Source organism: Pleurodeles waltl, chromosome 10 (genome assembly GCF_031143425.1).
Source record: "Pleurodeles waltl isolate 20211129_DDA chromosome 10, aPleWal1.hap1.20221129, whole genome shotgun sequence".
In the NCBI taxonomy this organism is placed as follows: domain Eukaryota; kingdom Metazoa; phylum Chordata; class Amphibia; order Caudata; family Salamandridae; genus Pleurodeles; species Pleurodeles waltl.
In genome coordinates, this window is record NC_090449.1 from 569071132 (window position 1) to 569094585 (window position 23454).

A 23454-nucleotide genomic window follows, 5' to 3' on the forward strand; every position below is an offset into this window, starting at 1 on the left:
AAAGGGGCATATGACAAAAAGCTCATAACCATCATGAGTCAAGCCACCTGGTCTTTCTCTGTTACTCTGTCAGCCATACAGTCAACTCAAGTGTGAGTGCTAAAGAAGTTGCAAGGTCCTAGCAACTAGACCTCTGAACAAACCTCTCTCCAGAAAAAAGGCTCTAAAATGTACCTCTGAGAATCTACACAAAATAAACCCAAAGGTTGGCACCTTGTGGAAAGCCAGCATGTAAGGTTCAAAGGTGCCCCTTGGTAACATGGAAGATAAATCACCAAAAGACATCTAGGATAGAACTCTGTACAGGAAACCTAGATAGCAGAGACTATCTCAGAGAAATCTCTGGTGTAAGGTGGGGGTGCCCCTTTAAAACCTCAAGGTAAGGAAGAGGTTAGCTATTTCAAAAGAGCCTCACATTGGCTCTGATAGACTCCGTGAGCACAGACAGGCAGAGAACCTCTTGAAAGAAATGTAAGGTTTGGAAGGCACTCAGAGAAGCTCTCTTGTAAGGCCCCAAGAGCCCCTATGTTAAAATCCTGACATAAGGCCTTGGAAGCCACCTCAAGCAGAACCTGTCAAAAAGGCTACACAGGCCATTGTAAAGCCTGGAGGACATCTAAAGTACATTCTAGTATGAGGAGGTTCATAAGTCCAGAGGGTACATCAAGGCAGAACACAGTTTAAATGCCCCAAACATTACTATGGGTGAAGCATGGCAAAAGGCCTTAAAAAGCAACTGATTCCACGATCAGGTGAACGAACCCCCCGGGGCCAAAGGGAAAGACAACGAGCATGGAGTGATGCAAACACACACCTGAAAAAAATCTGTCGGAAACTTGCAGGAAACTGAGCCAATAAGAGACAAACCTCCAAAGAGGAAACCATGAAGGACACACTAAGGAGGTAGAATCCACTCAATCTTATGTAAAGCCAGGAAAATAGAAACCTCAGGACCAAAGTAAAAGCAGTCAAGACAGCGGAACAAAAAGACGTTTGTACGACACCACTTGGGGAGAACGAACAGAGTCCGAAGGTTGGCATGATGAGATGAACAGCTTGAATCTGGAGGAATGGTGGTACACACACCAGAAAGTATTATTTTTCTGTGGGTGAGTTTTTCTGCCAAATGTATTCTACAATGAACACAATCTTCTCGACTTATCAGCAACCATTTCTGATATTGCATGTGTTGAAGCTATGTAAAGAACACATCAGTAGCATTATAATTTCCAGAGATTTACGGGTGAAACTTGGCACACAATGTGTACTGTATAGAATGCCAAGCAATACAAAAAATTACCTTTCAAGCATTTGACACAGATTAAATTCAAAAGATGCAATGAGCTGGACAAACGTAGTTCCTAGTAATTCCCAGTTATATAAATATGCATGTAGCTAGTTGTGAAAACACTTTTCCATATAAAATGGGAAAAATAAAAATGTAATGATGTTTGCCATATGTTGCTATGCTTTTCTAGAAAACATTTTATTTTATTTTCAAATAATGATGTTTCATTTGCTTTACATAAACAGAACAGCACCTTATGCACATTGCTCATGTTTACTTATGTAAGTTTTAACACAGCACACATGTTTAGAAACTCTATAACACAAAATGACCTAAGCAAACATTTAAAAAATCTGTTAATGCAAAACCACCTTTTGAAGATGGAGGGCCCGGATCACAAACAATTTGCTATGAGTTATGTAATGTTATAACTGACATCCTTGGTGTGGTTTTCATTTCAACGTTTAGCCTTCAACCTTCCTGTCTTCTGAAATTGTTTTTGTTGGCGTTAGGACTCAATGCATTTTGCCACTGCAAACCAGTGCTAAAGTGCTTCTCCTCTCTCTTTAAAACATACTAAAAATGGCCCACATGCTAGGCAATTTAATTTATTTGTAAGTCCCTACTATATAGTACTACATGTACACAGGACCTGTAAATTAAACGTTAGTATTAGGCATGCAACACTCATTGTGCCACCTACTTAAGTAGCACTTTAAAACATGTCTCAGGCCTGCCACTGCAGCCTGTAGTGCAGTTTTAAAATTGCCATTTCAAGATGTCAAAATAAAATTTCTGCCAGTCCTAAACTTTCTTTTTTAATATACATAAGGAACCACTAAGGAAAGGTCTAAAGGCCCGTAGGGCACGGCACATTTTATGGACATGTGGGTGGTAGTGAAAAACTCCTAAATTCAATTTTCACAACTGTAAGGGCTATCCCTCCTATTGAATAACATTGGGTTACCTTATTACATTTAATAAGTGGTAACGTTTGACTGGGAGCAGGTAGAACTGTAATGTTCAGACCCAAATGTACAGCAATTTGAAATCCTCTTTAGTGGTGAAGTAGGATTTTAAGTCACAATTCAGAAACAGCCACTTTTTGAAAGTTGGTATTTTCCTGTCCTAACCATATGTGCTTTCTGCCAGTGTCCTGAGACACAACATTGCATGGCTGTTGGAAAGTGACCTTCTCTGAAGGGTACCCCAAACTCTTTGCCTTCATCCTCCTCTTTTTCTGGACTCATTTTTGTTGGCTTTAGGATTCTGTGCACTTTACTACTGCCATCCAGTGCTAACATGCTTGTGCTCTCTCCTTAAAATATAGTAACACTGGCTTATCCACTATTGGTGTATTTAATTTTCCTCTAATATCCTTTTACAGTGCACTACATGTACCCAGGGCACGTAAATTAAATGCTACCAATGGGCCTGCAGCATTGATTGTGCCACCCACTTAAGAAGCCATTTAGACACATCTCAGGCCTGCCACTGCAGCCCTGTGTATACAGTTTGACAGTCACTTTGACTTGGCATTTAAAACTACTTGCTAGGACTTCACCTCCCGTTTTATTACACGTCACCCCTAAGGGAGGACATAGGTAGACCATAGGGCAGGGTGCTATGTAACTAAACAGTAGGACATGTACCTTTAAGTTTTACATGTCCTGGTAGTGAAAAACTCCCAAAGTCATTTTTACTACTGTGAGGGCTACTCCTCTCATAGGCTAGCATTGGGAATTCCTTAATAAACTTTTAAGCTGTAATCCCTGAATTGAAAGTAGTAGCTGCATCATGTTTCATATCTTTGGAATGGTAATGATAAAACCTCTTTAATGGTAAAGGCAGATTTAACATTACTATTTTAGAAATGCCACTTTTAGAAAGTAGGCACTTTTCTTCCATTACTGCTGTGTGTCCCTTGAAGCCTGTCTCCAATATATATCTGGGGTAGGTGACGGCTACACTTTGTGCATTCCCTCTAGACAGCAACACACACAGGAAGGGTGGATGTGACAGGGAACTCATCTGCATTCTGATAGTTCTTCCTGGACAGGAAGAGGGGGAAGTGGGAGCTGACACTTACACCTGAATGGGGGGTGCCTGTCCCCACACAAATGGCTGATTACCCCGTACTAATAGTCTGGAGCCAGGGATAGGAAGAAACGGCCTCTGTGCACTTCAAAGACCCTTCTATGAAGTCACCCCCACTTCAAAGGTACATTTGGATATAAGAACTGGGTCCCTGACCCCACCAATGGGCCAGGAGTAAGGAGTGCTGTGCTACAAGGAGTGCCACTCTGCTGGACTGCTTTCCAAGAAAGACTGCTCTCTGCTTTGGTGAGTTACCCTGCTGCCCGCTGATCTCTGCCCTGCTGCGGAAGGAGTGAACACCTCTCTTCTGAACCCAGAGTGACTCCAAGGACTTGTTGGCTTGCACCCTGTTCTTCTGCAGTTTCAGGGACATCAAAGACTGCCTGCAACATGCATCCAGCACCTGGACTCTGTCTGCTGTAAGTACTGCTCTTCCAAGTGGTGCCAATCCAGTCCTTGGCCCTTGGAAGTGAGTATCTGTGCTGCAACCCAAAGAAATAAATGCTGATTGTTGCGCTGATTGGAACCAGCACATTTCCTCTCAACGCAGCGCATCACGGTTGTTCCCCAACACCACCTGCCAACAGCGCAACACATCTTCCCCGGATTCCAACGCATTTCTAACCTTGCGTGGCTCTGCACCAACACATTGTTACAACCCCGCGGTTCTACGATGACGCAATGCCTCCATGCCCAACAGTGCCTGATCTTTAACGCATCTTCAACGCTGCGCAACTCTGAAAAATAGGTCCTGTAGCCGGCCTGCCCTCCATCACAGTTTTACTGAACTTTGGATTTACCCCGGTCTAGCACAATCTCAAGTAATCCTTTAGCGCTACTGGCTTCAAAGCACTAACTTAGGTTTATTCTTTACAAATCCATTTCTCAACTTTTACTGATTGGATTTTTGTTGTTCCGGTCCTGCGTTACTCATAAAAATGTAATACATTTTTCTAACCCTATGTGGAGTAGTTTTGTGGTGTTTTCGTTCTGTTACTGTGAGTGTGTGTGTTGAACAAGTACTTTATACATTGCCTCTTTAGATAAGTCTGACTGGTCTGTGCCAAGCTACCAAAGAGTGAGCAAGGTTATGCCTAAGTGTGTATCTACCTTACCCTGACTAGAGTGGTGGTTCCTGTTTGTACAGGGTGCATACTCTGACAACCAAAAGCCCTAGTTCTAACAATGGCTCTGCTGTTGGTCTTTGTTTATTCCTCCCACAAAGTGAAACAAAAGGGAAGAATGTGATTGCAGGATGGACAACACTGCAAGATGGCTGGGGCAGAGCTGTTCCCTGATCCACCTACACTTCAAAAGGCTTCCTTCCAGCACACACAGAGGGGTCTGACACTAGTCTTTTGCCACCCCAGACTTCTTGGAACCTTGGCAGGGCAAGGAAAGAACTTTTCAGACCAGATTTGTGGGAAGCATAGGCAAATGCCCTGGCATGAAATGCTGGCACCAGGTAGTAATACTGGATCCTCAGAGCACTCTTCGGTATACTCCTGGACCACTGGAAGGCTTTGGAAGGACTGACTGGACCCTGAGAGGATTGCCCTGTTGTAATCAGAGAACTACCCTCTTGCCTGAAGGCCTGCCTTACTGCTTAAAGGAGAACTGGACAATCCCCTTGAACCTAGGACCACCAAACTTGACTCCAAGGGCTAAATGGCTGGCTTCCAGTGTGATCTACAGGGACATAGGATCCAGAGACATTGAACCCTGCACCTGGCCCCTGCTGGAGTGACTCCTAACCGCCCTAGGTTGTACCCCCATCCCAGGTTCTGGTCCCTTGGTAGTGGAGTTAAATGTGCTGCTCCTATCTACCCCTAAACGTTGGGACTTAAAATAATGTTAACCAAAAGGTGCCAGAAGACCCAACAGAAGACCTGGACCCACCAGCCCAATATACATCGCTGGTCAGTAAGACTTTGCAGTAGCTCAAGCTGCATTCTTCTTCAGAGCATCAAATCCAGTTCAACTGGACTTCTCAGTGACAGTGTCCGGCCTCGTGGAACTCTCTTTGGCTACAGCCTGCAGCTTCTTCCTGCTTGAGGTTTTCAACTTCCAAAACGTTGTCTGAGTCCGAAGGTAAAAATCTTCAAGGGCCTCGATAACGACCTGATCCCAATCAACAACCACCAACTCCTCAGCATAGAAGTTCAGCTTTTCTCCAGTTTTTTCCTGCCATTGTCAGCAGCTTCACCAAGACCTCATCCAGCAGCTCCCCAGTGACGTCTCCGCGGACACAGCCAGCTGACTTGCCTCGCTGAATTCTACCTTCCCCTGGGCTTTTCCCATGGAAATTTTCTAAGTCCGAAGGTAAGCCAAGATTGCCCAATCCACCTTGCATATCTGAAAGTTTGAAGTACTGCAAGGCTAGGTTATTAGGATTCAAAGCAACATTTTGTGCATCAGTCTTGGAAACTAAGGGCCTGGGTTAGAGTTCAGCGGACGGGTTACTCCGTAACACCGGTGATGGATAGCCCGTCCGCTGAAATATAAATCCCATTATATTATGTAGGATATAGATTTCGGCAGAAGGGCTATCTGTCACCATTGTGATGGAGTAGCCAGTCTGCCAAAATCTAAATCATGCCCTAAGATTATGAATAAGGTCGAGGGCACTTGCAGATAGCAGGTATGAAATATAAATCCCATTATATTCTGTAGGATATAGATTTCGGCAGAAGGGCTATCTGTCACCATTGTGATGGAGTAGCCAGTCTGCCAAAATCTAAATCATGCCCTAAGATTATGAATAAGGTCAAGGGCACTTGCAGATAGCAGGTATGGAAAATATTCAAACGCCATTTGCATCTGTAGTAAAGAGTGCAAAAAGCAGTAACTTACTTTTTTTTCTAAAATTGAACTGAAAATTCTAAATGTTCAGGTAAAACATTTCAAGAGACTTTTCCAGAACTTTAAAAAGCATGACTTGCCATTCATTTCTTTCCTCAGTACAAATGATAATGCTTTAAGGAAAGAACATTCCATACTCAGAATGGTGTTCACCTGCCCTGCCCTCTACCTGTAATGATACAACAACTAATAAATTGTTTTACTGGAAATGTAGCTTTAAACCAGCCAATCAAAGAACCAATGGACCATTCAGTAAGAGTCTGTTAAATGAAACAAGAAAAAGAACAGATTTTGGGTGACTCCGGTAGCCAAGTTGGAGGAGCAGACAAGGGATGAGTGGAGTAAATTAAAATAATAGGTGTCACCACCATAATAAGTCAGAAGAAACAATATTTTTTTTAAATTAAGTTGTTGAATCACAAACGTCCTAAAGCGATGGAAGACACATTGATTTTTGTGGAACAGTAATTTCCCAGCTAAAGTCCATCATGCTACATATCTCTATGGATCAATGCTCAAAGCACTGACATTTTTTGAGACCTGTGGTGAAGGGATTTCTTTAAAACTAAAGACACTCTAGGCCAGAGGTCTTCAAACTTTTTGATACCGGGACCCCCTCTTAAAAATGTTTAGGTATAAGGACCACCTTCTGATAAAAATTTCTAGAAGCTGGTACAAATCATCATCAACAATAATAAACGTCCCCATTTCCCACAGCAAATAATTTTTACTGTGAGGAAATAATATTAAACAGTGTTTAGCAAACCAAAGGTCAGTGAGTGTGGGGGTGTGGTCAAGGGTGTGGCTAAAAACAAAGGTACTCATTTATGAGGATTTGGCATAGGAGAGTGCCACAAGTCTTCTTGCTACACTGCCCCACGCCAATACAAAAGGGCAGGAATGCACCATATTTATGAAATACAGTGCATTCCTGTCCTTTCCCCCGCGCTGGAGCAGAATTGGTGCCTAGCGACAATATAGGAAGGATTGTATTTGTGCAGGAAGGGGCACCTTCCGGCGCAAAAACAATCCAGAGAGGCATTGTACCTCTTTCTATATGTGCGGCAGATAGCAACACACATGGAAAGAGGAAAAAACAATGAGAAATGAAAACATTTCTCCTCATTATGCCTCTCTGGGGAGGCGTAAGGTGTTGGCACTGCTCCAGTTTAAGTGATTTTGTAAATCTGGGGCAGCGTCAAAATCCATGCGTGTTGCATGGGAACACCCACCACTACTCCCATGGAACGCCTCCTCGACTCAAAGTAAGGCAATGCAGCAGTTTGCGCTGCTTTGCCTTTCTCCATATCTACAACGCCATTCAAAGCCACTCAGGAAGGCTTTGCGTCACCTTATAGGTATGATTGAGAGGCCTGTGCCGCTGGAGCATCAAAAAAGGTGATGCTCCAGCAGCGCAAGCCTCTCATAAATAAACTCAAAATATTCTCTACATTTTTTTTAGGTCTTTCACTGTCAGATAGCTACATATAAAATAACAGCCAGCTTAAATGAAAAATAAATAAAATAAAGTTGTTACTTATTGGTAAATGCACTGTAGTGCATTATGAAACCTCTATTAGTTAATGCACTGCAGAGGTCTGCGTGTAACCAGAGAGCGACAGAATGAAATCTTGGTTAGTGCAGCTGAGAATAGTGACTTGTGTATTTTTAGTGCCATGAGGTCACAGACTGTGACAGAAAGCACTGTGAATATGTGAGGCATTATTTTATACTTGCATTACACACAGTATAACATAGGCCACTACAAAAAGGTTTAAGACAAAACTGTGGTTACAAAATGTAGATTTAAGTAATACCAGAGCATATGCAATACCTTTTTTTTTTTTTTTTTTTTAATAGCTGTCCCTTCAACACCTCCAGGTGAAGTAAACACTGTGGAAATACAATTACAATTAAAAGCAGGCACTTCACAGCCCAGTTGTTAACTCTGTGCACTACCCTCAAAAAGAATAAATATTTTTCGTCCCAAAGCTTTGAGTGATTCCATCATTTAAAGCTGCTCCCAAGCACCCTTTACATTTGCAGATGAGCTCATAGAGCACATTTGCATTTCATTCAGGAAGCAGACCCCTGGGAAAGCCTCAGCTGTCTGTGCGGCTTTCACAGCACAGGAGACTCAAAGTTCAGCTGAGGCATTTTGAGGATCGGCTGGGGGACTGCGGGACCCCCTTTCCAGGACTCCACGGCCCCCCTTGGAGTCCGACCCCCAGATTGAAGACCTCTGCTCTAGGCATAGGTCTAATACAATGCTGGGTCATAAACAAATTCTGGTTGATATAAGATATGACTGGATTATCACCATCAGACAATTTAGATATAAAGGCAATGTCATTCTATTATTCACATATAACTACATGGCAGAGGCAACTACTGGAATCAGGCGCTTATGAGTAACAGCCTAGCTATCCAACTAATTATTTTTTTGTGAAAAAGTATATGAAATGTGACAAAGGGTTAGGATTAGTTATCAGCAGTCATTTTAGGTCATGATGAATTTAACTTTCCTGGAATTAAATAAGAAATTAGAAACATATGCTTTTGCCTAAAATCCACAAGGAACTAATAAAACCACTGTGGACATCTATAATATTCGCAAGATTCCATTACTGATATGTGGAGTATAACTATGTATTTTACCTCTGTATATGTCCATAAATTATTGATTCAGCATTAAATACTACCATATACAATACATGGTTAATCCTAAAATGATTACATATATTGTGTTATTCATTCTGAGCACTACTCTTTTTGTGGGTTCTTTAGAACAGATTTACAATCTTCTTTTCTATGAGTTGAGTCTTAATCCTGTCTTAGATGTGAATTGCACCAGAATACTGACGTCCAATTCTTAAAACATTTCCTTCAAGCAGTAGTGTTTTAATCACGACTTACTCATAAGCTTACATAGTCAACACAAGACTACTCAGTGAGTAATTAGTATGTCGCACCAAAGACTAGGATTGGACATCAATCCTGCATGAAATGCTTTTAGAAGCATGTTTGGAATTTAAGTATAATGTTTAAGTGAGAAAGGAGTCAAACACAAATATTCATATTAAAACCTCTGAGAATTGTGCAAAATGAGAAGAACTGTGATGGGTTCCGTTTACACATTAATATACAACAATTTGACCATAGGATAAAAGGGGAAATATTTGCTTGGAAACAGAGGGGCCACAATTTACTGGAAACGTTGCACACTCCCTGAAATACAATGATGGGGTGTCTATTTGGAATGAAAATGAGGCACTGTTCAAATCCTTTGAAAAAATTAAATCCCATTAATAATTAATATTTGAATGACTCTTAAATACGGCCTATCAGAAATTAAATACCAGGATGAGAGTCAACAATAATTGCCTCACCTTGGAAATAATTCTTATTGATCTCCTGTAAATGTAAATCTTGCATGCTCTGAGCCATATTAACAGTATACTGCAGGGAGAGGTGTATTTGCTGAAATGTACACAAATACAAACATATGATAAATTCTGAAACCTATGCTATGAAACAAAATACTATTTGCAGCATTGACTGAGCAAAATAAATTAAAATGCTGTTTATTGAAAAACCAAAAGACACAGAAGCCAAATCTGTAAACATTAGTCATATTATCACCCCTTAAACTAACCAACAAGGTGTACCCTGAAAACTTTATAGCGCATACTTATTCTAAACAAACACTTGAACGCAAAAGATGATCTAGAAATAATTTTTCACAGTGTCAACATTAACAATCTATTGAGCCTCCTGTTAATTTGAAGAGACACAATAAAAGGATTAACAGGAAACATGGTTACCTCCACAACTCAGATGATTCAAACCCAATGTGCAAACTTTGAATATGGTATTGATTTATTTATTTTCCTCTTCTTCTGGTATCTGTTGGTTATAATGCCTGTGAAAACAATTATATATTGAAATTATCATGAGACACCTTAAGAATAGGGTACTGGTACATGTTTTGGCAAGTACAAAACATGTTATCCCTTACATGATAATAAGATATTTTTGGATGGACATAAAGGAAATGTGCACAAATGCAGATTCTGTGAAAATGAACGTATTCGAGTTTACACTGGAAAAATAAGTTCTATTTTGGAACTAAGAAGGCTAAAATCAAAATAAATTTTAAGCATCTAGTCTAAGAGATTACCAACGTTGAAACATAATGCTGAACTATTTAACTTCCTGGGTGATTAAAAATCTATGTGATGTACTCAACGTCTGTGGTTGTGATTCATGTACTTGATCTGAACTAAATACAGCATAATTTGCTAATATAGAATTGATGCGTGTTCACAATTTCTCCCAGGAAGGTTTTCTGACTGTGAGTGTTTGGAATTTGTTTATCAGTATCTGTTGTCACCATAATGGAAACAATTTGCCCTCTATAACACGTAATGCAAATCATATACATAAAACGGTTCCCCAGACTTCTACAATAAGTTAAACATTATTGACCCACCGAGTAATGAGGCAGCAGCTTTCACCCAGCAGAGTGCAGGCTTACCGCTGGGTGGAAGCCATGCCATAATTCTGCATTTCCGATTGAGACTGGCAGGGACTCGTCCAGCCACGAGTCACTAATACATGTTGGCAGGCACATAGGTTACAGGACTTACTAATTTGTTCCGTGAATTTACATGCAAGTTATTTGCTTCTAAATCAAGTAATTGGTGACTACAGTAACAATGCCACATTGTCTTGCGGCTTTAAAGGAGACTTTCTTCTGTCAAGTCAACATTTTCAAGAGGATGGATGATGGGCTGTAAAGTGCAGCTGACATCAGAGATTGGTTATGATCAAGTTATTGCTATTCTGCTTGGGAGTGAAGCTGCTAAAGCATACGTGAATATTAAATAAACCAAATCGTGGTATTTTCTGTAAGTAACAAAGACTATGGGCCCAATTTAGATATTGGCGGATGGGTTACTCTGTCACAACGGTGATGGATATGCCATGGACTGAAATCTAAATCCTATTATTTCCTATGTGTGACGGAGTAACCCATCCAGCAGATTATCTTAGTCAGCCCGTATGTATACACTCAGAAGGATTACATGTTGAGGAAAGATATCCTGTCAAATTTATGAAGATATTGTCAGAATTCTGTCACTTGTATGATGAAAGAAAATGCCCATCATTAAGTTTTAATAATACATTTGGAAAATTGCTGTTTATAGTGGCAATAAATTAACTCAGAGACCATGTACAATAAAATGTTCAGTTCATAAATATGGTATGTAGGGTGTTGCTTGACAGCCAAAGATGGTGGACTCTTATGTGGCCACTGACTTTCCTCACCATCTCACATAAATGACTACAAGACCACTAAGGGCCTGGATAGCTGTTCTGCAGCTGGTCTGTGGCTGGCCCCATCTACCAACTTCAGGAATGGTCAAGTGCTTGGCTTCAGTGGCAGGGTGCTTGCTTTTGGTGGCAGAATGGCGGTCAAGGAGGGCATGGGACAGATGCGGCCTTCCATTCCAACAGGCTGAGATTGGTCCTAGGCCCAGTCACTTTGCTAGGGATTGGAAGACTCCCAATGCGGGGGCAAACATAGCAGACGGCCTGATCGGAGTGATACTACTGGACCAATGGGTGCGCAAGGTGGAGGACAGCACCGACATGGGTCGAGAGTCGGTGATGCTTGGTGTGCAACTGACCTGAGAAGGAGCGTGATCTGTTCCCTGGCCCTCATGGCCCAGCTGGGCATCTTGTAACTTTGACCACGTCTGGCAATAGGTTTACTGAATAGTCTAGCGATTGTAGCTTGGCATGCGGCCCACTCCTCAGTCGCCTCCCCACCCCAGTCAGTGAGGCGGTGCTGGCCCATTATTTCTGCGTCCTGTCTCCGAAGTTCAGCACCTGTGATGTCTGGGTACGGGGAGGTGCAGTATTTCAGTGGGGGGTTCACATGGTTATTCTTCACCAGGAGGGCAGGCAGCAGAACGGAGCAACTTACCAGGATGCTAGAGACTACAGAGTACTGGGCCCTGTCAGGCCACTGAGCATTTGTCTCCTTAAGAGGCCCTATGATCACCCCTCTGTGGCATTTCCTCCACTGCAGGATGGTCCCTGGGCTGCCTCTAGCATGATCCGGGTGATGGCAGGGCTTGGGCCTCTGGCCCCGTGGCCCTCTCCGTTATACTGCCCAGGGCCTGATGAGGTTTTTTGCTTGCCACCCTTTTACTATCCCCCACCCAAATATGATACATATCCTGGTACAAAGAGCAAGGGGAAGTGTAAACAACCCTGCAAGAACAATTAACTTGGTGGGGTAATCATTGCAATGGTGATGAAGAGACCCGGCCATCAGGCCCAGATTAAACAGGACCATTAAAGCAAGGCTGTAAAAGGGGGCACAGCAACAGCCCTGGCGCTGGGTGCAGAGGCCACAACTACATCTGGCAAAGACACAATATTGCAGGACATCAAGGATATCAGGACGCCCCTCTATAGAAAGATGGGGGAAATCTGAGTGGACCTGGCACTTTTGTGTCAGGACCTTTGCAACACTGCTGAGAGAGTCTCCGAGACAGAAGCATGACTATCTGAGGTTGAAGACACATCTGGGCTATTCAGGCTATTTTGACCCAGCTGTCGGCCACTTTCAAGTATCTTTAAGATACAGTTGAGGATGCGGAAAGGATGGCAAGGCAAAACAATATCAGGATGGTAGTTTTTCAGGAGGGATAGAGGTCAGAGCATGAGGGCCTTCTTCAGCAACTGGTTACACTCATAGGTCACTCAGGACAGTTTCAGCCACAAGCAGGCACACAGGGATTTGCTGCAAAGACTGCTTCCCAGGCAGCCCCCCACCCATTATAGTCTGTCAGCTCAACCATGACACCCAGAACATGATCCACACAGATGCCTGAGCTGCAGGTGCTGTGCTCTATGAGAACACCAAGATCATGCTGTTCCTGAACTACACATGTGCTGTGCAGCAGCAGGGTCCCTCCTTCACCGAAGTGATCAAACGTTGAAGATTATGGAGGTGACCTATTTTTCCAGCAAGTCTCAGGGTTAACTTTAGTGGCAAATCCCTGTTCTTCAACTCCCTGACAAGGCCTGGGTCGCGCTGAGGAAAGATAGAAGTCCTACATCAGAATAAAGAGCAACTCACCTGATTGTGAGTCATCAAGAGCCACCTGAGTGCATCAACAGCGATAAATGGTCAGAACACAGTCCATCAAGGCAACATAAGCAACACTCCCGTAGAAAGCTCCCTGGAGGAAGATGGCCCTAGGCACTCATCAATGGGTTCAGGACTCAGAAAGACTTCCCCACCTCACTGACAGTCCTAAAAATATGCCAGCTGCTCTTTCTCAGATGCATGTCCTCAAGTCTTCTGGGCACAGATCATAGCTGAACTCTAACACTGCTGGCCCTTAACAATAGTGGATGCTATAGGGAAGGTGATGGACTGCTTCACCCCTTCCGCTAGTTATTCTTTTCTCTCCAATTGTTTTGTTTAGGTTTGGTCTTGGAAGACAACGCATTGATTTGTTTCAGGGCAACAGATGCTTGAAGGACAGAGGTATGGGGTGTGGGATGTTTGGGGTCATGAGTTAACCTTGTTTGGTTAACTGGTAGAGGTTTAGGTTATTTATGGTTTTGTTTGAAGGCATGTCTTCTACATCGTTAGCCTCGGAGGCACTAGCAGAGTGTCAAACATGCCAGATTACGCACTTGGTGTAGGCCCTAAAAGCCTTACATTCCTAATTTGACAAAATACACATCTTCATCCACTGTAGTAAGGTGGCTCCAGGACACCCACCTAGCACACAGCCTTGGAGATGCCTGTCCTGAACTTTTTTAGGTAAATAAGGTGTTAGTCATGTCACATGTCACTATGTGGGAGGCCCTTAAAACCGCCATAAGGTATTGGGACATGTCAGAATACAAAATTACGGAGAGAGAAAGAGGACAGGATTTGGCTGACCTGGGGGACCAGCTCTGTGTCCTCAAAGCTCAGTGGGTAAAGCAGCCAAGTGCAACATTCTGCAATCTCTACTCACTATTAGCAATGCCCTCAGGAACAATCTTCTAGGTGCAGCCAAGAGTGCCTGGCTCCTCGCATGACAAAAAATATACACATGGTGTGACAAAGCAGGTAAACTTTTTTCTGGTTGGCTACAAAAAAAGCACAGATACGAATATTATACCAATGCTTGATAACTCAGGGGGTTAAGCCCATATTCTAGGCAGCTGAGACAGCAAACCTTCGCAAGGCACTATGAGGTGAGTTACGTGAAACAAAAATCATCCCTGAATGAGCAAGAGGATCCACTTACCTCTGAATTCCTCATCCCACTGCGCTCTCTCAGACACTGAGAAGCTAGATATAACCCTTACCAAAATCAAACTGCAACACACAATTACAGATATGCGAATAGGCAAAACAATGGCATTGTATTAGAATTCTTTTTTTAAGTTATCCTCCATTACAGTTATTCCTAAGGCTGGGACACAGTCACACCACTGTGCTTCATACAGCCCAATACTTATTATCAACATAGAAACTAAAATACTTGTGGAAATCCTAACAAACAGGTTGGTAGGGAAAATCCATACCCTAATTAGTAATGACCAAAACAGCTTTGTGCCAGGCAGAAGCACCAGGCACTGTCTTAGTAGGGTTCAATCAGCACTAACATAGACCCATGGATTTAAGGGAAATGCAGCGCTATCCTTCAGTCGGCGTTCAATAACATACCTTCAAAACCATACACTAGCCCTTTCTGTTTGAAGTGCTTGGGAAGATGAGGTTTGGTAGCAGTTTCCTTGAGTTTGTGAAAACACTTCACTCTTCAGTGCAGGCCCAGGTCTGTGGAAATGGTGCTCTTTCTGAAAAATTTCTGATTCACCTTGGCATGCGCTAGCGGAAACCCCTATCACCACCCTACTTCCCCTCAGTTGTGGATCCCCTTGCGGAGTGGATCAGGGAAGATACCAGTCTCTGAGGATTTCTGTAGCCTGGGGTTCTTGAAGACACATCTCCCCATATGCAGGCAAACTCCTTAAGTTCGTTCAGTGGCCCATATGCTCTATCCCAAGAATGTTCCACTTGTTACAGGTATAATGGGATGCATCGAGTCTTAAGGTAAATTGGGGGAAATCCATTTGTTGGAGAACCTCCATAAATCATCTACATATCAGAACTAAAATTGGCCCTGCTCATCTTAAATAGCTTGGCATGATGATCACACCTGTCCAGGGACTGGGTCAGAGCCTCAACATTGCCCCACTGTTGAACGGGACCTCAGCAACTGGGCCAAGCATGCACTTACCATTAAGAGGCGAGGCAAGGTGCGAGCTTCAAAACTGCCCCCAGACTCATGGCTATTTTCTCGTGTGTCAGATTTATCCATTGAAATACATGCACCTAGAATACTTTAATTCCTCCAAGCTGTGCAGGATGAGTAGATCCACATTGGCAGCTTGATGGCACTGTAACAATATGAAGGTCACATTCCTCCACCTCACAGGGTTAGCTCTACCATTTTCACATACTAGGCAAGAGTACATATTCACAAAGTCGCCCTGTTGGGATTATGGACGACTGGGATGGTGGTCATATAGTACGTTCATTGGTTGGGCTGGCCTACCTGACTGCAAAATTAGACATTGCTTGGAAGTGGCAGAACGCTGCCCCTCCAACCCTTAGTGAATGTTGGGGAGACATAGATACATGTGCCATGGCAGAGGAGGCTGTGTAGAAAGCCAGAGTTTGTGTCGCTAAATATCAGTGGATCTCATTGAGATGAAAACAGCACCAAGACACTTTCTGGCCATGGTTTTGATAGTCTTATGCAGCTACATGCACCATCTACATTGATAATCTCCTGATACATGTTCAATTTCGCCTTTATTTGGGATGTGTACCAGATTGACACATGAATGTACTATTCTATATTGTCTTTGGTCATGTGTACACTGTTTTCTGTTGTGGAAAATGCAAATAAAATGTTTTAGCAAAAAGCAAATAAAAGATGGCATGATAAAGAACGTAGGACTGCACACCTTACAACTGTTGTTAAAGAACATGTGGCCTCTAATGGTCAACACATAGCTAAAAAAAGGACAGAATATAAAAAACTGGTTAAGAGCAAATATGAACGCTATATCAAAAAGAGTTGGGTTAAGTTACTTACTACAATAGCTGAAAATAGGCTGGTGATTTTGAAAGTTAAGGTGAAAAAACACAGTCAGAAAAAACACTGAGACCCTCTTCACCACTTTGGCGAACAGAAAAGCCCGTCCGCCGAAGCCGTGCGGTCAGAAAACCACCAGTGACCTGACCGTGAGGGCTATTACTAGTTTCCTGCTGGCTCGGCGGGCGGAAGCAGAGTTTCCACCCGCCGGCCCAACAGGAAACAACCCACAACATTGACGCTGGCTCATAATAGAGCCAGCTGCAATGTTGCAGTGCGTTGGGTGCAGCAGCACCCATCGCGCTTTTCACTGCCATGGGGGCCCCTCCACTGCCCATGCCAACTGCATGGGCAGTGCAGGCGTCCCCAAGGGGCCCAAGGGGCCCCCGGGCACCCCGTCTCTGCCAGCTTTTACATGGCGGTGCAACCACCATGTAAAAGCCGGCAGAGGGGGGTCTCGTAATCCCCAGGGCCACTGCCCTGGCGGACTGAGACCGCCGGCACTGCCAGGCCTTCGAAAAAGTGGCATACTGGTGGTCTTAATGTGGCACGTTCGCTGCCCGCCAACGTTGGACCGCCGGGCGGCCGCCAATGCGACCACACTCCTGCCGCGTCCATAATGAGATCTCCGCTGGGCCGGCGGGCGGAAACCTGGTTTCCGCCCGCCGGCCCAGCGGGGATCTTGGCCGCAACACAGGAGCCGGCTCCAAATGGAGCCGGCGGTGTTGCGGCTGTGCGATGGGTGCAGTTGCACCCGTCACGCTTTTCACTGTCTGCAGAGCAGACAGTGAAAAGCTGCACGGGGACGTGGCAGGGGGCCCCGTGACTCCCCTTTTCGCCAGCCTTTTCATGGCGGTTCTTACCACCATGAAAAGGCTGGCGGGAGGGGGACTCGTAATCCCCAGGGCAGCGCTGCCCTGGAGGATTACTCCCGCCGGCACAAAAGTGGAGGGAAACCGCTGGTCTCGGCTGTGAGACCGCGGCGCTTCCGCCGCGGTCGTGATCCCCTCTGGAAGCACTGCCAGCCTGTTGGCGGTGCTTCCACCAAAACAGCCCTGGCAGTCGAAGACCGCCAGGGTTGTAATGACCCCCATAATGTGAACGCTAGACCACCGCATTGGCGGTGGTCTGACCGCCACCGCCAGACTCGTAATAAGGGCCTGAGTGTCATATAACTGCTAATGCTTGGTTAACGCCATATTTCAATTTTCATTCGGATCCAAGGTCCTCCGTGTAGGCGGAGAAAAAATCTTCATACAGCAGACAATTATCGACCAATATCCTTACTTTTCGAGGTTGGGAAGATGTTTGACAATTTCTTATGATATACATTGATACTGCACTAAATTAGACTATCACGCTGTTTTTGTAAAGCCACAAGTGAATGTGTCTTTCAGTTAAACCCGCGTTGCTTGTTATCACATTGTTCAACAAAGTCATAAATGATTTAGCCTCAGCATTAGAAAGAGTTTCAGTGAATGTTCCAAAATTAAAATAAGTCCCCTTGCTATGTTTGCTCTATGCTGAAGAAAACACTGTTTTTCACATGTAGGAAGAATGCCTTTCCGAAAAGAAAAACGTAACCCGAATTCCAAGAAATATAAACCATACACCGCAATAGGAAATCTATACTGGGCAGAGCGCTGAGACTTAGTTTTGGAATTTGAATAGCTTGTGTAAGATTTAAATAGCGGCAAATGTGTAACTCCGGAAGAAAAGTGCCAACATGGGTTGAATAACACCAACATATTCTTGCAATGTATGGTTCTAAGACTGGGATGTCCACTTGCAGGCCCATAGGTATGTTTCTACTAAAAGTACAATCTCGTGCCTTTATGGCTCAACGTTGTGGAGAATGAATAAAACTGATTCATTTTTATTTCTCCAAAATGGTTGATGTGGAAGATCATGGGTTTTATTAAGGAAAAAATCAAGACAGTAAATATAGAAGATACTGCTCAACTGAGATCCTTTGCATTTTTTTATTCCATAGAATAATAGTTCATCAGAAATTCATTCAGTAATGGAATGCTTTTATAGATAGTAAGTAAATTATTGTTGACAATTAATGTTATAAATGAACCAGCCAATCACTGGCCTAGCCACTATATATGCAAAAGGTAGTTCAATTGCAGACAGCCATCAGTACAAGTAGAAATGAAATTAGAAAAAAATGAAAAAAGAGTGCTCATTGTACCCAGTGATCATACAAATAAGAGAAGCAGCGTGCTTTGTTCCATTTGTGCTTTCATATTGTAAAAACAAAGGACTATGGCCCGAGCTAGAACAACAAATGGGGAATAACGATCAGTTTAATTGTCATATTGTTGATGATGTTTCAAACTCTACAGACTTTTAACAAGAACTCGTTAGGAATGGGAAGAATTTGGACACCTGTACGAACAATTAGTTAGAAATGGGCTACAAGAGGTTCATGTGGCGGGGTAGGACCAAGTAGTAAGGGATGCACTGTAGATATCTCTATGTTGATAGGTAGTTAAATCTCATGGACGATCAAATAAGGCACACTCCTTAGGAAGGATGCTGTAATTGTCAATAACGACTGGAAGTCGGGACCCGATATTTACTTACCAGTCTACTGAGAAGTAAACTGCTATACAGCCTCATCGTCAGGTACTGGCGGTGCGTGGAGAAAAGGCTCAGTTTATTGCACACTTACAGTGTGTATCATCAGTGCCTATTTGTGTCTTCAAAAGAGCTTCCGGGAAAAGGGGAGTCTTGACTTGCATTAACAAATTCGCATAGCTAGAGCTAAGACCATTGGAGAAGGCCTTCTATTAATTATAAGGCTAACTACAATATGCAAAAAATGAATAGATATTTTGCAGGCAAAAAAAGGAATAGACACAGAAAAATTCTTGATGTAAGTGTACCACCCAAGAGCTAAACAGCCTGGATCCATTTTTATTTTGTGCCAATTTATATTCTAATCTAAAATAAGTTATTTTTTCAGATAGTCCTTAAGATCGGAGTCATGAGTATTTCCTCATATATCCTGCTGAATAAACATGCCAAATGTGTTATCTGGACAACGCCTGATTGAATGATATGTCCTTTAACCACGCCCTGGGCTAAGCACTCATTCCCACAACAGACGCACAGAATCTGTGCCCAAGAGCAGTTTTCTCTGGCCACAGACGTGGCCTCTGGTAACGACCTCTGATTAGTGGCCCTGGTTTCTGTACCCACTGGGCAGGGCATGCACTATGCCGTAGTATACCTTCCATTACCCCTTGTTTGGAAAGGTCAAGTAACCACTAGAAAAACAACATATTTGGCTCCACCCTTTGCTCAGTATCATTGTTCACTGTGCCGACTAAACAAAGCCGGTAGCACTCTCCAGAGAAGTCCAACCCTATGACCAGTACCCTTACTATGAGTGCCTACAGATCACGGTCTACTGGCATTCCTGATGGTATATGCCCAAGATTAAACACAGAAGGATATATTTTGCTTTTATACAAATCTGTTGCCCAAGACAAAAGCTATAAGCAATCCAAAAACATCTTATTTATGGTTGTACTCAGCACTAAATGGAACAGTGAGCAGAGCATAGTTTGTGCCCAATACTTACTGGTACCAGTGCATAGTTCAAGTTAGAGTTGGGACTTGGGTTAGCGTTACTGAAGACATGGAAACAGGAGTGGGAATGAAATATTGCGCATATTGGCATTCGACCCAGAAGGAGTTGAAAGTCCTGCAGCTAATCAAAGACTAGTTAGGGAATAAGGTCATTTTCTTTCCCTTCAAAAATCACCTTACGTATTCTGGTATGAAAAGCACCAACTCATCACTTCCGTAATACTCCAATGACTGCTGCTGTGTTTTTTGTCACAGCGTAGTGATTCTAAAATTATGTTGGCTAATACGCAAATCATAATCAGTCATAACCAGCCATGGCCAGCCTATTCATCCAACTAGATTTCAGGATGTATATGGAAAAATCTTAATGGTAAATCAAAGACACAAGCTTAGATATTTTGATGAACAGGTTTTGGAGACATTTTGTTAATTTCTGGATAGATTTACACCAAAAGTAACACAAAAGGATGATGGACTGAGTGCTGACAATGCAAACACTCACCCCCAGTCACAGATCTGTGTTTAATCCATCGCTCTTTTGCTCACCATGCCACCCCAGTTCGGACCCAGCCATATGCAAATCAGTCTTGACCCTGTTCCTCATGGGAACAGTCCAGCCCGAACTGCCAGGCCAGGTCCTCCCTGGACCGGAAACAAGCATCCTGGGACCGGTTTCAGGGTATCACCCTTCTTCAGCCAGGCTAGCTTGATTCCAGTGGCACAGTGAGAAAGGGACCCACGTCTGGGCATACCCTTCCCACTTAGGGCAACATAAGTAACACAAAAGGATGATGGACGGAGTGCTGACAATGCAAACACTCACCCCCAGTCACAGATCTGGGTTTAATCCATCGTTCTTTTGCTCACCATGCCACCCCAGTTCGGACCCAGCCATATGCAAATCAGTCTTGACCCTGTTCCTCATGGGAACAGTCCAGCCCGAACTGCCAGGCCAGGTCCTCCCTGGACCGGAAACAAGCATTCTGGGACCGGTTTCAGGGTATCACGCTTCTTCAGCCAGGCTAGCTTGATTCCAGTGGCACAGTGAGCAAGGAACCCACGCCTGGGCATACCCTTCCCACTTAGGGCAACATAAGTAACACAAAAGGATGATGGACGGAACGCTGACACGATGGATTTAGGCCCAGATCACTGTACTGGGGTGAATGTTTGACAATGTTCAGCATTCCGTCCATCACTTGTTGTTTTTGCTTTGTCGCCCTAAGTGGGAAGGGTATGCCCAGACGTGGGTCCCGTGCTTCCCATGCCACTGGATTCAAGCTAGCCTGGCTGATGAGGGGTGAAACCCCGAAACCGGTCCCAGGGTGCTTGTTTCCAGTCCAGGGAAGACCTGGCCTAGCAATTCGGGCTGGACTGTTCCCATGGGGAGCAGGGTCAAGACTGATTTGCATATGGCTGGGTCCAAACTGGAATGGCATGGGCAGCAAAAAAACGATGGATTTAGGCCCAGATCACTTTACTGGGGGTGAATGTTTGACAATGTTCAGCATTCCGTCCATCACTTGTTCTTTTTGCTAGATTTACACCAAATCAGAAACACTCCAAAGGCAGTTCTCTGTGACTACACGTCTAGTATGCTTAAACTTCCCTGTAAGCACTGTTTTTCCCTACCAGGGACAAGAAGGAAAGAGAGAAGATGGGGGAAGAAGGGGAGGTGGATAAGGAGGAAGGGAACAGAAAAATTATGAAAAGGGAAGATGGGTCAGGCCTAAGGGGATGAGAGGTGGAAGCGAAGAAGGAGGAAGAGCAGAAGGAAAAGAAGGAGGGACGAGGAGAGGGGACAATGAGGAAGAAGAGGACAAGGAGATGGTTGTGGTGATGAAAGTGGTGGTGTGTGGAGGATGGGAGGGGGAGGAGAATAAAAGATAAGCATAAAAACGTAGGGAAATATATAAAAATGTAAACTACACCTAAAAACAAAACTCACCTTTTCTAAATTCTTTTTGGGCTTACTCCTTCACTAAGAGAATGCTGGCTGGCGTGATTCCGTTCACAGAGCTGTGCTCCGCAAGCTTCTTAAATCATTCATATGTGACAAACACAGACAGATCAACAAATGAGAAGGAGTAATCCTAAGGAAGAAGAGAGACAATATCAAAATATATCAGAAAGGACTAGGACACAGTACGGTGGATGGGGAAACAAGAAAGAATGACTGCATTGAAGTATGGCTATGAGAGGCTACTGATCACATCCAACAGTATAAAAAAGAGAGACGTGTTAGTATTAGGCATCTTTAAAAAGCAACATTAGAGACCAATGTATAAGAATTAAGAGTTGTGTGGGAAATATTGTCAGTAACAAGAGGCAGGTGAGCTTCGTGTGCAAAAAAAACATAAAGGTGATATGACTTGGTTAAGAACCATGAGAAATCTGGGCCGAACAAAAGGTATACCTTTGAACAATTCCATTAGCATTTTGTGAGGAAAAATACATGAGCCATGCGGGAGGGGTCAAACACAGATTATACCACTTGAAGGAAAGGAGGGAATAGCATCACACGAAACACTGAGTTACAGATTCATGGTAGGCAATGTGAAAAGCTGAAACGTAATACGAATCTCTACTTTAGAAACATAATGTGCCTCTACAAGTCTTCTTGGATGATTTTACTTTTTGCTTGAGATACTCTGATTCCAAATATGCCAATCTGTCCTCTTCACAAAAAGGGAGGAGGGCACGCTCATCTTAGGGTAATGGAATTCCTAGCCCCCCCCGCCCCTCAACTTTCCCTCTCCTGCTACCCTACCCTTCCAAACACACCTCGTTTCCTCCTTCACCCTTACTACCCTTGTTCCACAAATCAATCTCTACTTATCTTCTTCATACAAATCTTTCTATCTCAATCAAAAAGGCCTCGTATGTGACTTTTCCACTTAAATATACACTGTCTGTAGACTCTGTACATTGAGACCTAATCCAATCCTTCTTCCCCGCTCTTTCTTGTTGGCCAACCCCACCCCTTACAACCACAAATAATCACGTTCTCCTCACCAGTTCCTCCTTTATGTCTCCCTAATCACGTCACCAGAACCATCACCTGTCCTGTCTCTTTCTCCTTCCTTCTGCATCCTATGACAAGCATTGTCCAACTGCCTCATCCCTCCTCCGATCTCCCAAACTCTGTAAAAACTCCCCGGAGCCTCTTGGAGAAAACTGTGACCACCCTCTTCTTTTCCCTCTAGATCGCTTACTCTTGTTCTTACTCCCACACCCCAAGCATCCCCTGTCCTGCAACCGCAGTAACTGGAGATGCATGATCAAGACTAGATTGAACATCTCCAAACTAATTTCAGACTACCAGCTGGCCCTCGTCTTTGTAATGGAAGCATGAATAGGGTAAAAAAATGTTGTCCGTACTTTCCAAAACGTCACTGCAAGATGCAAAACTGACAC

General features: G+C 43.6%; 1 protein-coding gene across 12 annotated transcripts in view; it reads right to left on the reverse strand.

The window, feature by feature from the left end:
- Window positions 1–23454, reverse strand: part of SEC22C (SEC22 homolog C, vesicle trafficking protein) — a 219751-nt gene that overhangs the window by 191204 nt on the left and 5093 nt on the right. For all 12 annotated transcript variants that reach the window (XM_069211005.1, XM_069210997.1, XM_069211008.1 and 9 more), the window contains 2 exons: window positions 21986–22130; window positions 10072–10169 (listed from right to left, as the gene is read on the reverse strand). The gene's annotated coding sequence lies outside the window, so the exon portion shown is untranslated. The remainder of the gene's footprint in view (window positions 1–10071; window positions 10170–21985; window positions 22131–23454) is intronic.